At 37.6% G+C, this 15068-nt stretch overlaps 1 protein-coding gene and 1 long non-coding RNA gene across 5 annotated transcripts in view; both read right to left on the bottom strand.

Annotated features, from left to right (window-relative positions):
- LOC144972973 (uncharacterized) overlaps window positions 1-14369 on the bottom strand; it is a 33731-nt gene extending 19362 nt beyond the window's left edge. Inside the window, exon 1 of one of the 4 annotated variants that reach the window (XM_078914864.1) lies at window positions 12142-14369. The gene's annotated coding sequence lies outside the window, so the exon portion shown is untranslated. Of the gene's footprint in view, window positions 1-9490; window positions 10066-12141 lie in introns of those variants that run through there. The other 3 variants (XM_078914866.1, XM_078914865.1, XM_078914867.1) reach the window with 3 other exon arrangements.
- On the bottom strand, window positions 6-7772 carry LOC144972975 (uncharacterized). Its single transcript, XR_013645463.1, has 2 exons — window positions 6892-7772; window positions 6-6578 (listed from the first exon to the last, which is right to left on the bottom strand). It is a non-coding gene; the product is annotated as an uncharacterized LOC144972975 (long non-coding RNA).
- Window positions 14370-15068: the final 699 nt, after the last annotated feature.

The raw sequence follows: 15068 nt of genomic DNA, 5'->3' as shown, positions 1-15068 counted from the left end.
TTTAATATGTTGGAGGACAAATCAAGAGGTTAATGCGTATATAAATAAGTGTTTAGTGTCTGTACTCGTGTGTGTGTGTGTGTGTGTATGTGAGGCATGGGAGTAATTGTGTGTGCTTATGTGAACATACAAAAAAAACCCGATATCTTCATCTATGACTGAAATACAAAGAGGGTAAGGAGAATATAAATAAATTAGTTAACCATCACATCATAAATGTTCTCCTCTTAAACTTTAAGGACAGGAATTGGATGCACCTTGAAAGACCAACCCCATGATAAACTCAGACAGAGCTGTTGAAAGGAAATCATTCCAGTTAAGCAGCATTCCAATAAACCGATTACATGGATGGCCTTTCTCACTGGAAAAACTACTTAAGACTATTACATATATTCATATAGTAACAATAGTAGCATTTAACAGACCTGCCAACCCCTCACATTCCAAAAGTGGAATCAGACAGTCAGAAAATAAGAATTTGAGACAAAAAATAGGAATTTGTCATCAATGGATAATTCCCTATTCAAAATGACCACATCTTTGCCACCAAATACATAGACAGTATTCTGACACAGCTGGCAAAACTGCTTATCAAATGTGTTAGGTAACGGAAAAGGGAAAGGGGGGGGGGGGGGTGCAATTCATTTTCCTACTTAGCTCCCATCAGCTATCATTTAAAAAAATGAAGTGCTTATTCGCAGTAGTACTGCAAATAGTGATTCCACAGCGTAATCACTATTTGCAGTAGTAGAAGCGCTTTCCCGTCTCTGAAAATTAGTTTTTGTCCTCTCAACCTCACGAACACAACACTATTTTCTGTTCAAAATGGCGTATTGTCGATTGGCTTGAAGTTGAATGAGTGTGTTAGTTTGAGAAGGAAAGAAAAGGAGGGATGATTAAAACATTTTGTGTGACTGAGAATTGAGATTTTGAACATTTCAACTTTTCCTTCAAGTCTGAAACTTGACAAGATCGTGTTTTGTTTTGTTTTTGTTACCCCAATCCAATCCATGAAAATTTCCCTGTCCCCACCTCTCTGACTTGATCATTCGTTAACATCTTGAAATCTATCAGCTTATCTGTCAGATTATTTTAATGAGAATAGTTCCGTCCCGTTTATTGTATTATTTACAGTTAGTTAAATATATTTTAAAGTTCCAGGAATCTCTCTCTCTCAAACACACACACACACACACACTCTTGCGTTGCTCATGAATCATATCCCAGTGCTCCTGTAAATAATAGAAGTTACCATCAATAAATTACCTCTACTACTACAGCCACCATCACGTCATCATTACTACTACTACCAAAGCAACCTTCACATCGTTATCAAAACTATAGTAACCACCAACACCTTTACATCATCATCCTCCCCCTCGTCATCATCGCTACCACTGCCACTACTACAACCACAGCCATCGTCATCATTACTACCACTATCACAGCTCCCACATCATTATCAAAACTACAGCAACCACCACCATTACATTAACATCACTACCACTACTACAACATCAAAACGACCACTTCTTCAGTGGAGACCCATGGAGTCAGTCAAAAGACTCATTAGATGTCAAGAGTATGAATTCATTCAGTTCAGGCAAAAATTAAATCATTCATGAAAAAAAATCTTCATGAAATTACTATATTTGCATCATCAACTAAGTCTATAGTTTGATGCTCATGTTCATCATGATCTCCATGACCATGGCTGTCAAGATCACCATGGTCATATAAGCAGAGTGCTATCTTTTAGACATCTTTAAGTAAAACGTAAAGTTAAAATACAATCGAAAGTTCTTGTGTGATAATTGATAATGAAAGATGCGCAGCGACTCAGAGATGAAGTGAAATGGAAATGAAAAGGCATGCCAATGCTGTCTACTACTACTACACAACCCTTTTTTGTTGAAATGCCATTAGGTTTAAAGGCCTCAATATTGCTTGACTTTGTGAAAAGATGAGACACTGTACCACTGAGCCACCGAACAAATAATCACCATAGGCATCATCATCACCATCACTGCCATGTCAGCCAACAATACCACCACAATCATCACTGTTATCATCAATGGGTCCGGGCTATCCATGTAGCAGGGGGGGGGGGGTGGAACCTGCTCTAAAGTATTATTATTATCTAATAAAACACAAAATCTTGTTGATTTTTTAAAAACTTTCAAATGAAAGGCACGAGCTTGACGCGTGCACACAACCTCATTATATAGAGGCAATGCCCACTAGTGACAAATGGGAGGTGTGGGTGGTCATATAACACTGACAACTTTTGGCGCGACAAATATGAAATGTCAAGGTGAATATCTCTGTATTCCTACTCTGATGAAGGGGGGAGGGGGAACGTGTCAACCCATCACCAACTGTTTGATGGTGTGTGTGTGTGTGTATGCGTATGCGATGCGCCGAACAATCAGAATATAGGCTGCCAGATAGCCAGATTCCTACTTGGCAGCAGCTTCTTATGATGCTCACACTATTACCTATGTTATGACGATCGACCCAATCAGCAAAGTCCCAACCACATCCATGCACTGTCGCGATTACGCCCGGAAGCTGCGTCACAACACACCATTCAACTAGATGCTCTGCGGTTTGGGGTTCTAACCCACATCGGGCACATGTGGGACAGGTGGAAAGTCTCCACTGATGAAGCGACTTTGCCGTGAGGCAGGTCCTCGACCGAAGCCGATATGCTACCACCCAGTGTCTCCTCTTACTGGTGGAGAAGCCTGGCAACTTCTCACCAAGCTTAGAGGAGTGTATGTCCCCGCCCCCTCGAGGGATTGAATTCATCCAAACCGATTTCCATCTTGTATATGCATCTCTGTTCGTAGTCAGGGAAGCTGCGTAAAAGGGTTGCCGGGACTTATTTCGGCTCGAAACCGGGAGGCCGTCCATAATGCGCTTCAGAGGGGTATCCCCATTCCCTCTCTCTTTAATCTTATTCAGCCAGTTTACCTCAATCATCTTCCTCCAGACATCAGGGGGCTGGATTGTTGCCATTATCTTCTACTTGGCCAATTTCGACTTCAAAAGTGGTCAAATAGAACCTCAAATAGCCAAACACCACAAGCATTTTGACTCCCTTGAAAAACTCATTGGTTTTGATTAAGAAAATACATCGACTACAGTAGGAGAAAACTTTTCTTTTCAATTCTTTAAAAATAAATAATAATAATAATAATAAAGCGTTTCTCTGTGACCAATTTTGAACATGGCCAACTGGCTGCCCCAATCATAACGAGTGGCAGTCAAGTTAGCCACAGTTATAAGAGTAAAAGAGGGGGTCTGTGAAGTTAGCTGTGGAAAACAAGGAGATGCTGGGTTTCTATTTTTCAAATGAATCACTGCTCGATGACGTTACCCGCTTGAGCAAGGGAAAATTTTCGAATGGGTGCTAGAGCAGTTCATTTCCGTCTCGACCCAAGACTACTGTTGTCATGTCTGCCCTAGTCTGTGGTGGCACCTGTGTAGACGGCTAGATAGTTATGCCTGGAATCTGGACTGGAACTGGAAGTAGGTTCTTCCGAGTTTTTAGCCAGGTTTTTCATGCGTAGATCTCATTAATTGTATAAAGACAAAACTATAAACGTTTTAGGTTACACAGCGTTTTATGTGTTGGTACGTGATTATATTGGACTGACGGATGTTGTGAGCTTTTTTACTAAGTGCATAACATCAATTAGTATTAGTATTAAGATTAAGAGTGATAGTTTGTGCCCTCTTCTAAATATCATGGAGGTCAATCCCAAATAATTCCAGGTGATGGAAAAAAAATCAGGTTAAAAAGGGTTTTGACGAAATAAGGAGTGAAGACATGCGAAGGCAAAATCATACCACTGCACATAATAATCTACCCATCCTTAAGTACGGCTAACCTAGCAATCTAAACATTAAGTAAGGCTAGCCTGCCAGTCTGGCCGTCATTAAGTTAATAAGTTAATCATTAATCCCATTTCGGAGGTGGGGTGTAAACACACCCCAGGGGTATGTTTATAATTCGTAAAAAATCAAGTTTCTGAAGTAGAAAGCTGAATTTTGGTGACTTTTCTTAAAATTGTGAATTTCACAACATATCCAAATATCATGCGTCTTACATGTCTATACTCACAAAAATGGACTACCCCTGGAATTTGAGATTTCGTTTCTCTGGGATGTGTTTACACCCCATAACATCCATATATAGAAAAATATGTGGAAACTCCCATTTTATGGTTTGGGTTTTGTTTACACCCCAATGTATTTACTTAGAGAATAATATTAAATACACTAGGTATCTATATATGAATTAATGATATTATACTAGTACCAGATTAGACATTAAGTTCATTTAGAATCTTTCTTCTTTTGCTCCCTTTTTCATTGCTGTTCCAATACTAAAGAAGGAAAATGCGTCATTTTTTTTTTTAGCTCTGGTTCAGACTTTTGCTGAAGATGGCTCAAAGCCATTCCCCATTTCATGCGCTGCTGGCAAAACTATCAGGATCACTTTCTATCTAGATGAACTGAGTGCTATTGCATACAAAAGACGGTAGAAAATCCTGGATTAGATCACAGTGAGAGATAGCTTTGGTTTGGGATAAATTTTTCTCTCGATGTAACCCTTCTTTTCCCCTCTTTCAACAATAAATGTAGTACCACATGCCAGGCCAATGTCACTGGTAAGGACAAAGATATCAATGAATGAAATCAATAAAACATTAATTTTGTAGTTGACAATCTGTATTTAGCGATTGGTTATTTCATATTTTTTAACTTGAATATAGAAATATCAGTATTATTTCAGGAGATAGTGATCTATATTTATTTTTCACAATGAATACAAACCAGCTGGCTGTGCTGTGTGCAGATTAATACTCCACATTTTTAGCAAGACTTCCTTACTTTGTTGTCTTTCTTTCCTGGGCACTGTGAATAACTTCCTTATATTCTTTTCATTTTTTCACCTCTGCCATTGCCACTTGTCTGGCTGAGCTTGTCAGTTTCCATTCTAAGTTCAGTATGTCAAATGGCATCCAGATTCCGATCTACGATTTGGCAATTCTCATTCTACCCATCATGTGTCAATGACTACCTCTCTGGCCAATGACTCGTTGACAATAACTCTGTCAGTTAATGTGTTTCTGTCATCATTGAAGACAACTCTGTACATAATGTGTGTTGCAATCGCTGAGTCATCCATCATGTTATAAAAGAAAACTAAAGCTATCTTCGAGTCTTCCTTTTACAATTGTTAAGCTGTGTTAAATATAATCAAACGTGTCTACTCCATTTTTGTCTTGTAATAATCATTTCAGGCTTCCCCTTTTGGTCTGTGTCATTCATGTTTGAAGCATTGTACATTGTACTAAGTACAACAATATGGCTTTTTTTGTTTGACTTGTGTGCGACAAAGCTCCCTTTTCAGAGCAAGCAAAATTGCTGTTGTATTTTTTGAGGTTTTTTTTTCCAGTTTAAAAAGGTGGCAGTAAGAATTATTATTTGTTACAGTCCTTATGCCAGACTGCTCTTTGACAGCCATTCTGTGAGTTCAATGTCTGTAAAGAATTTGTCGCAGGTTACATTCTACCTGACTTCAAATAATCAGAAACCAAACTATTTGACTTCTTTCTCCTCTCTGTGTACTTTCCTAAATATGGTATTCCTTGGAGGGGGAAGTCTGACATTTTGAGGCCATAATTATCGGGTTGACTTGGAATTTATGTCACGTCTGTAACGCTCCACCTGTTGGCTTCCCTTTGGATCCCTTCTTGGTTTTGTCATATCAACAATCTCTTTAATCATCAGTGAGGATTAACCAGAAAGCAGATGAGATGGAAAGTATTTTCTTTCTATGTTTTGTATTTATGTCTTTGGAGGTATGTAGATGTTTGGTAAGTATTCTTCCAGTCAGAGTAACTAGCTCTTTAGTCCATACAGTACACAGCCATCTTTGCCAAATAGGATGTAGCTTGGGCTTGGCATGTTTTATTCAGAATTCTGGTCATAATTATCCTCCTCCTCACTATCACCCTCCAATTCTACATTCTACTTATGTAGCACTTTGGGCATTTCATCCATGTCACTACTATTGTCTGTAGAATTAATACATTCAGCAGCATCATCAGCATCCTCTTCATTAGCTTTATAATTCCAGTTGGTTTGCTTAGGAACCTCCTATAATTCTGGGTTTGAAAAGAGGATATAGAAAAGATGTACAAATGTGTCAAATGGTGAATAAAATATGATCTCAATAGAAAAAAGAGACTATAATACCAAAGTAAATGTATCAACAATTATTACCGCCTGCTATAACAAGAGTCCAATGTGGCAAACTACCCTAGGCTATTACCTAATGTCAATAATACAATCTTTTTTAAGAAATTGTTGATAGAGGAAAATATCATATGAAATGGATATGTACAATAATTATCATTAAGGAAAAAAGGGAAAAACAATATTTAGGTTACATACCAGGTTGCAAGTCATGATCCATTATACCATCGTCCTCCTGAGTCTCAAACTCACAGTAGTTGAAATAGTTGTGGCTTTCACCTTCATCATTCAATCTTGATATTCTCCTTATGATGTTGAAAAATGGTAATAATCTGATAAATAATGATGTAATGCTCAAACTACACTATTTCTAACCGAATAAAGCCCAATCTGAAAAGAGACCCTTATCTCAAAGATGTATTGAAAGGCATTAATCCCTTAACCATTTTCATATGTTTATGTATTAATTTTAGTAAATAGCAGCATTGAGTGGTAATAACAATAACAAATGTAAAATGAATAACAATGTATCAACATGGTAAAGCCTCGGAGTTGTATTATTTCTTATTTTGTAAGATTTTAAAAGGCCAAAATACAAATAAAATAAATACATCTTACCCAGCTAAATGGCTGATGACTCCATACATGAAAAACTGATGTTTTCCATCCAATGGCACATTGAACAGCATGAACAGGAAAAGGAAGTCTTCAAAATTGCTCAAATATAACCAATGGGATGTAAATGGCATAGTTTAGGGTCAATCTAAAGCAAATATAAAACTATAATAACAAGAAAATCCAAGAATTACACATAGGAATACATATGGGGTGTATTTCCACATATTTCCTATGGCCATCTCTATTCAGTAGTACTGCGAATAATGATTTCCTCTATTCACAGTAGTACTGCGAATAGTAGATAGCATTCGTATTCGTTATTTGCAGTAGTACTGCAACTATAAAAATATTAGATATCATTCAATTCAGTTATCTGCAGAAGTGCTGCAATTGAGGGTTCGTTCTGTATTTGCACTAGTAGCCTTCAAGCCTAGAGCTTAATTGTATATATAGAGTATTGGGCGCAAAATATAAATAAACTCTATTATAATTGTTATTATCATTACTATATTATTGTTATTATTTTATTTATCTATTAATTTTTTATCTTTAAAAATTATTATTACTGTTATTATTGTTATTTTGCGTTTCGTTGACAATGAGTCTGTTGTTGTGTAGTGATGGTGGTGTTGATGTGATTGTAGTATAGTGGTGGTGTTGATGTTGTAGTAGTGGTAGTGATGATGACTATAAGGATAAGGATTATGATGTAATTGTGGTGGCAGTTGCTGTAGTTTTGATAACGATGTGGTAGCTGTGGTAGTGGTAGTAATGATGATGTGATGGTTGTGGTTGTAATAGTAGTAGTGGCATTGGTAGCGATGATGATGAGCAGGAGGATGGTGATGTAAAGGTGGTGGTGGTTGCTATAGTTTTTAACAACGATGTGGAGGTTGCTGTGGTAGTACAACAGTAATGATGATGTTGTGGTGGCTGTAGTAGTAGAGGTAGTTTATTGATCCTAACTTCTATTATTTGCAGGAGCACTGAGATATGAGTCAAGAGAGAGAGAGAGAGAGAAGAGAGAGAGAGAGAGAGAGAGAGAGAGAGAGAGAGAGAGAGAGAGAGAGAGAGAGAGAGAGAGAGAGAGATTCCTGGAACTTGATAAAATATATTTAACTAGATAACTGTAAATAATACAATAAACAAAGACGGAACTATTCTCATTAAAGTAATCTTACGAATTATCAAGTCGGAGAGGTCGGGACAGGGAAATTTTAATGGATTGGATTGGGGTAACAAACACAAAACAAAACACGATCTTGTCAAGCCTAAGACTTGAAGGAAAAGTTGAAACATTCAAAATCTCAATTCTAGACCAAAATGTTTCAATCATCCCTCCTTATCCTTCCTTCTCAAACTAACACACTCTCATTCAACTTCAAGCCATTCGACATGACAACACACCATTTTGAACAGAAATACAGTGTAGTATTCAGTGAGGGGACAAAGACTAGCCTAATTTTCAGAGACAGGAGAGCGCTTCTATTACTGCGAATAGTAATAATAATAATAATAATACACATTATATAGCGCTCATTCTCGTGTAAAACACAAGCTCTGGCACTTTACAATATGAATATCAATTTTAAGTGAAAAAAAAAAATATAATAATAACAACAATAATAATTCATAGCCAAATCAAGGATTCATAGAGTCAAGAAAAACAAATACAGTAAAAATGTGTCTTGAGATTCTTTTTAAAAGTAGGTAAAGACTTGCACTCCCTCAGACCACGTGGTAGTTTATTCCAAATCTTGGGGCCGAAACAAGCAAACGATCTATCACCAAATTTTGTTCTTGATCTTTTTTCCGAAATTTTCGTTTGGTCATTACATGATCTTAAAGTGTAATTTTCAAATTTACACAAGACCACGTGATCTGTGAGATATGCCGGTCCTATACCAGCCAAACACCTATAAACAAGACACGCTGCTTTGTAATATGTGCGCTTTTCAATGGGCAACCAATGGAGAGATGCCAACAAAGGGGTTGCATGATCAAATTTTTTTTTTGCCAAAAACTAATCATGCTGCACTGTTTTGCAGCAGTTGTAATTGTTTAATAGAAGCCTGAGGCAAGTTGACAAGCAGCGAGTTACAATAATCTAGTTTTGAAAAAATGAGGGAAACAACCAATGTTTTACATGTTCCAATTGCAATATACTGACGGATCGAACTGATTTTCTTCAATTGAAAGTATAAAGATTTACAGAGAGCAGAAATGTGAGCTGACATTCTCATTTCTGAATCAAAATAGACCCCCAAATTTTTCACAGTCTTTGAAACTTTGATCTTGAATAGTGGTTCCACCATGAAATCACTGGAGTGTGTTTACACTATACCCCAAACCAGGAAATAGGATTTTCCACATATTTTCTTATTTGACAGTCATGGGGTGTGTTCACACCCCAAACCAGGAAATCAGATGTTCTTTGCTATCTCAGAAATAGGGTTAAGTACGGCTAGCCTTTTCCACTTTTCCTTGAAATTATCAAACGAATTATAGATGGACGTCTATCACCGAGTCAGGCAAACAAAAAGATGGACAATAGGGGTAAATATATAATGTTAGTAAAATTCTAAATCCTAAAACAAACCAATTAAGCAGAGATGCCAACTCTAAATTTGGCTCACAGGAATTTCAGACACCACTCGTAGGAATTTCAATGCTGAAAGGGAATTTCTGCAAACAAGAAAAGGGAATTCGAATGGTATTGGCATTGTATTTACATATGGTATAGTTCTAAATAGATATCTGATTAGAATTATATTATGATAATACATAAACCCAATGCCAAACACAGTCCCAAAGTTTCCTTGTTTCAAATGAAGTAAAGGTCCAATACTTCATGTTAGTGATTGTAGTACTGGTGGAAGTGAGGATGATGTGATATTGGTGGTTGTAGTAGTAGTGGTAGTGATGATAATGATGATGTGGTGGTGGTGGTTGTAGTAGTGGTAGTGATGATGTGGTGGTGGTGGTTGCTGTAGTAGTAGTGGTAGTGATGATGTGGTGGTGGTGGTTGCTGTAGTAGTAGTGGTAGTGATGATGATGTGGTGGTAAATGATGATGTGGTGGTGGTTGTAGTAGTAGTAGTAGTAGTAGTAGTAGTAGTAGTAGTAGTAGTAGTAGTAGTAGTAGTAGTAAAAGTAGTAGTAGTAGTAGTAGTAGTAGTAGTAGTAGTAGTAGTAGTAGTAGTAGTAGTAGTATAGTAGATAGTAGTAGTAAATAGTAGTAGTAGTAGTAGTAGTAGTAGTAGTAGTAGTAGTAGTAGTAGTCAGTGATGAGTAGTAGTGGTAGTGATGAGGATGTGGTGGTGGTTGTAGTAGTAGTAGTGGCAGTAGTAGTAGTAGTAGTAGTAGTAGTCAGTGATGAGTAGTAGTGGTAGTGATGAGGATGTGGTGGTGGTTGTAGTCGTAGTAGTGGCAGTGATGATGATGTGGTGGTGATTGTGTGGTGGTTGTAGTAGCAGTGGTAGTGAAGATGATGTGGTGGTGGTTGTAGTAGCAGTGGTAATGATGATGATATGGTGGTGGTGGTTGAAGTAGTAGTGGTAGTGATGATGATGTGATGGTGGTTGTTGTAGTAGTTGTGGTCGTGATGATGATGATGTGAAGGTAGTTGAAGTACAACTCGTACTTAGTTCACGATGAGAACAACTCACCTACATCGTGACTGTAGAAAACGGTAGGGGCTGCCTGAAGTGGAAAAATAATGCTAAGATGTAAATAGTTGGGTGAGAGTGAGAGAAATGGAAAGGTGATGATAGTAGAAAACGGTAATGGCTGCCAGAAGCCGGTGATCGTGAAAATACTAACGAAAGAGTGAAAATGGAATAGATAGATAGATAGATAGACAGATCGATAGGATTAGATTAGATTAGATTGATAGATAGATAGATAGATAGATAGATAGATAGATAGATAGATACAGTGGAACCTCCCGATTACGACACCTCCGAATAGCGACAACCTCCTGATAACGACATTGACCCGTGGTCCCGATTTTTTTTCTATTTAAGATCAGTAAAAAAAACCCAAATATCGACACACTTTTTGATAAAACCCCCGAATAACGACATCATTTTGGCGATTTTCGGCAGTTTTAGTAGATATCTGATACGAAAAATACCGAGTATGAGTACTCAAAGTTTATAAAAACGATTCCTACTTGAACCAATGAGAACGCAGCTTTTGAAACCAATGAGAATGCAGCTTTTATTTGACGAATCTTGGCTGATATGCATTTATAAAAACCAAGGTATATATGTAAGTGTAAGCAAGTAAACACAAAATCTTGGAAAATGTGATATTATGTGGTGATAGACGCAGTAGTAGTAGTAGTAGTAGTAGTAGTAGTAGTAGTAGTAGTAGTAGTAGTAGTAGTAGTAGTAGTAGTAGTAGTAGTAGTAGTAGTAGTAGTAGTAGTAGTAGTAGTAGTAGTAGTAGTGTTTTTGTGGGAGGAGGAGGAGGAGGAAGAGGATGAGGAATTTTATCTAACTCACAGCGTCCGAATTACCTGTTTTTTGTTTGTTTTAAAGTGTTTTACAGCGCTTGTGACACATCTATGTCATATCAGCACCAGTAAAAAGGAAGAAAATTGGAGAGTAAAAATCATTCTAGATTTACAATTGAAATGACATAAGAAAAAGTAAGACAAAGGGGAATGGTTTAAATAGGGACCAGATGTAGATTCTAGGAGCACAATATCAGTGTACTCGGTTCAGATCACCTAAAAGTCTCATCCAGACACACGCACAAGAACCCTCTAAGAGGAATACACTACAATGTTTTGTTTGTTTTGTCAATGTTAATAAAAACTGGTCCTGCTGGCCTTACCACGCCTACTTTGTCCGCCATCTTGGAAACCTCTATATAACGACACCTCCGGATAACGACATAAAAACTTGGTCCTGTGGCATGTCGTTATCGGGAGGTTCCACTGTAGATAGATAGATAGATAGATAGATAGATAGATAGATAGATAGATAGATAGATAGATAGTTAGATAGTTAGATAGATAGATAGATAGATAGGGGAGAAAAAAAAAGGGGGGGGGGGGGGTGGGGAGGAAAAAGGGGGAAAAGTTGAGAGAGAGAGAGAGAGAGAGAGAGAGAGAGAGAGAGAGAGAGAGAGAGAGAGAGAGAGATAGATAGAGAGATAGAGAGAGAGAGAGAGAGAGAGAGAGAGAGAGAGAGAGAGAGAGAGAGAGAGAGAGAGAGAGAGAGAGAAAGCTAACTAGCCACACCTGAACGAAGCGATTGAGGGTTTTAGATTTAATGGCAATGGCTAATGGCGTCTGCTCAGCCCACAGATTACACAGCTCCTGTGGCTCAGCACATCTGTTACTATTTATAAATCTATTACTATACTATTATAGGTATTCTGGGGTTATGAAAACAGTAAAATGAAGACAAGACAGGGAACCTCTGACATGAAAAAAGAAGATGGCACCTGGGCATCTGAAGATGAAGACAAGGCAGAGGTGCTAAATCTCTTCTTTGCAAGTGTCTTTACGGTGGAGAACCAGGAAAACTTGCCAGATATTGCAAAAAGAAGTAATATAGATACTACACAATGGCCGATTACTGAAGAGAGAGTAATGAAGAGACTACAAAACCTAAAGCAGAGTAAATCACCTGGACCTGACAAACTTCATCCTTACATTCTAAAAAACTTAGCAGAGCAGCTAGTAGAACCCCTAACCAAGATATTTAACCAGTCAATGAAAGAAGGAAGACTACCAAGGGAGTGGAAAGAAGCTAACGTCACAGCCATATTCAAGAAGGGAGACAGAAAAAATCCAGAAAACTACAGACTAGTGAACCTGACATCTGTCGTCTGCAAGCTCATGGAACAGCTGATTAGAGAATAAATAGTTGATCATATGACCAAGAACAATTTATTCAGCAAAGATCAACATGGTTTCATGGCGGGAAGGTCTACAGTAACAAACCTACTTGAAACAATGAATGACTGGATGAGAGACCTGGAATTAGGCAACAATTTAGATGTCATATACCTAGACTTGAGAAAGGCATTTGACGAAGTTCCACACTGGCGCCTAATCAGGAAATTGGAACAGTATCAAATTAATGATCAGACAGTCAAATGGGTTCGAGATTTCCTCAAAGATAGAAGACAAAAAGTGATAGTGAATGGAACAGCATCAGCGGAGAGACTGGTAACAAGTGGAGTTCTACAAGGAAGTGTACTGGGACCAGTTCTCTTCCTGATTTATATCAACGACTTGCTAGACAATCTATCATCTAAATGTAAAATCTTTGCCGATGATACTAAGCTCTATGGAGTAGCTAATACAGAAGAGGAAAGAAACACCTTACAACAAGATTTGAAAAAGCTTGAAGAATGGTCCGAAATATGGCAGATGGAGTTCAATGTAGATAAATGTGCAGTTCTTCACCTAGGAAAAAACAAGAGAAGCAAACTATATAATGAAAGAAAAACCCCTGCAGAAATCCAATGGGGAAAAAGACCTAGGAGTATTTATTGATAGGAAGCTAAACTTCAAGAAGCAAATTCAAGATGTTCAATCTAAGGCTGGTAAAACACTCGGAAAAGTGAAAAGAAATTTCAAGAATCTGAAAACAAAGCAAATGACTACCATCTACAAGACTATGGTTAGACCAAAGCTGGAATATGCCAACTATGGTATCCGAAGTTTGAGGGAGACAAAGACTGTTTGGAAAGAGTGCAAAGGAGAATAACAAAACTTATCACACACCTGAAAGACAAAACCTACTGTGAGAGATTGAAAGAATTAAATCTCCCGACCTTAGATTACAGGAGAAGAAGAGGAGATATGATCCAAACATATGAAATATTAAAGGGAATAGACAGGGTAGAGGCAGGATTTCTTAAACCAAACAAGAACATTCAGACACGAGGAAACAGCAAGAAACTGGAAAAAGAACGTTTTAAAACAAATGAAAGAAGGAACTTTTTTTCATCTAGAATTGTAAATAACTGGAATAAACTGCAAGAATCCACAGAATCAGCAAAAAATTTGAATAAATTCAAAGCAGAGTTGGAGATAAGCAACATCCTAGGAAACAAGTTCAATTATAAAAATTGGTCCAATCATTAATAGATGAGGAGGAGCGAAGGAGACTACACCAAGTCTAAAAGCTCTATACAGAGGTATCCATGTATCTATTACCGCAACGGGACTGTATAAAAAAAAAAAAAAAGAGATCCGAGTAGGTACCGTCTTTTCACGGGACTGTAAAAATAGCCCCGAGAACCATTTTTACAATGTAAACTGGTGCAACAGATATCAATACAAATAAAACAAAAATAAACACTATACCTACGTAAAGCACTAGGTAACACTGATAGGGATAGTCCAAAAACACGGTATGGCAGCAAAAGTATAATCCAAGTGAATCAACTAAGAAACTCAAATGAATCAAAACGGAAAGGTAGAAATAGAAAATGGTAGGGGGGCTGCTGACACTTCCAAGAAAGGGAACTGTGTATTCAGTCCACCGGAAATGAAAAAGACCAATTATCGTCTATACTTACCTTAATCGATGGTGACGACTTTGATACTGAGCCTCTTATAGGCATCATCAGAAATGCAAAGGCATAAAATTTATAGCAATTCAACGGCTTAATAATATCATTTACAGTGGGGGTTTTTTTTTACTCTTGGAAAATCTTGATTGAGAGTTGTTCGCAACCGGGTGCCTGAAATAGATCTCAATTCTCGAAACCGATTTATTAAACATTGACGAGATTCTTACCGTGGCTGCGAGATAGTCATTGGCCTGGCAAATTTGGCCAAAAATGGCCACACAGAGAATAATGTTTCTAGAATTAATTTAAAATTAATATTTATATCTATTCTTAATTTTTCCTAGATAGTCCTTTAGAATTTTTTGTGATTATCAAAACCAATGAATTTTCCAAGGAGATCAGAGTTTTAGTATTGCTTGCCCAAGTAAGTTCTATTTTGTCACTTTTCACATCGATCACTGGCCTCGAGTACGGCTGTGCTTCGAGGCCTTCCTCATGATGTGGTGGTGGTTGTAGTAGTAGTGGTGGTGGTGGTTGTGGTAGTAGTGGTAATGATGATGATATGGTGGTGGTGGTTGCAGTAGTAGTGGTAGTGATGACGATGTGGTTGTGGTGATTGTAGTAGTAGTGGTAGTG

This window comes from Berghia stephanieae, chromosome 5 (genome assembly GCF_034508935.2).
Source record: "Berghia stephanieae isolate SIO BIC M18660-M18661 chromosome 5, UCSD_Bste_1.3, whole genome shotgun sequence".
Lineage (NCBI taxonomy): Eukaryota > Metazoa > Mollusca > Gastropoda > Nudibranchia > Aeolidiidae > Berghia > Berghia stephanieae.
Note: the sequence above shows the minus strand (reverse complement) of the source record. Positions and strands in the feature narration are given on the sequence as shown.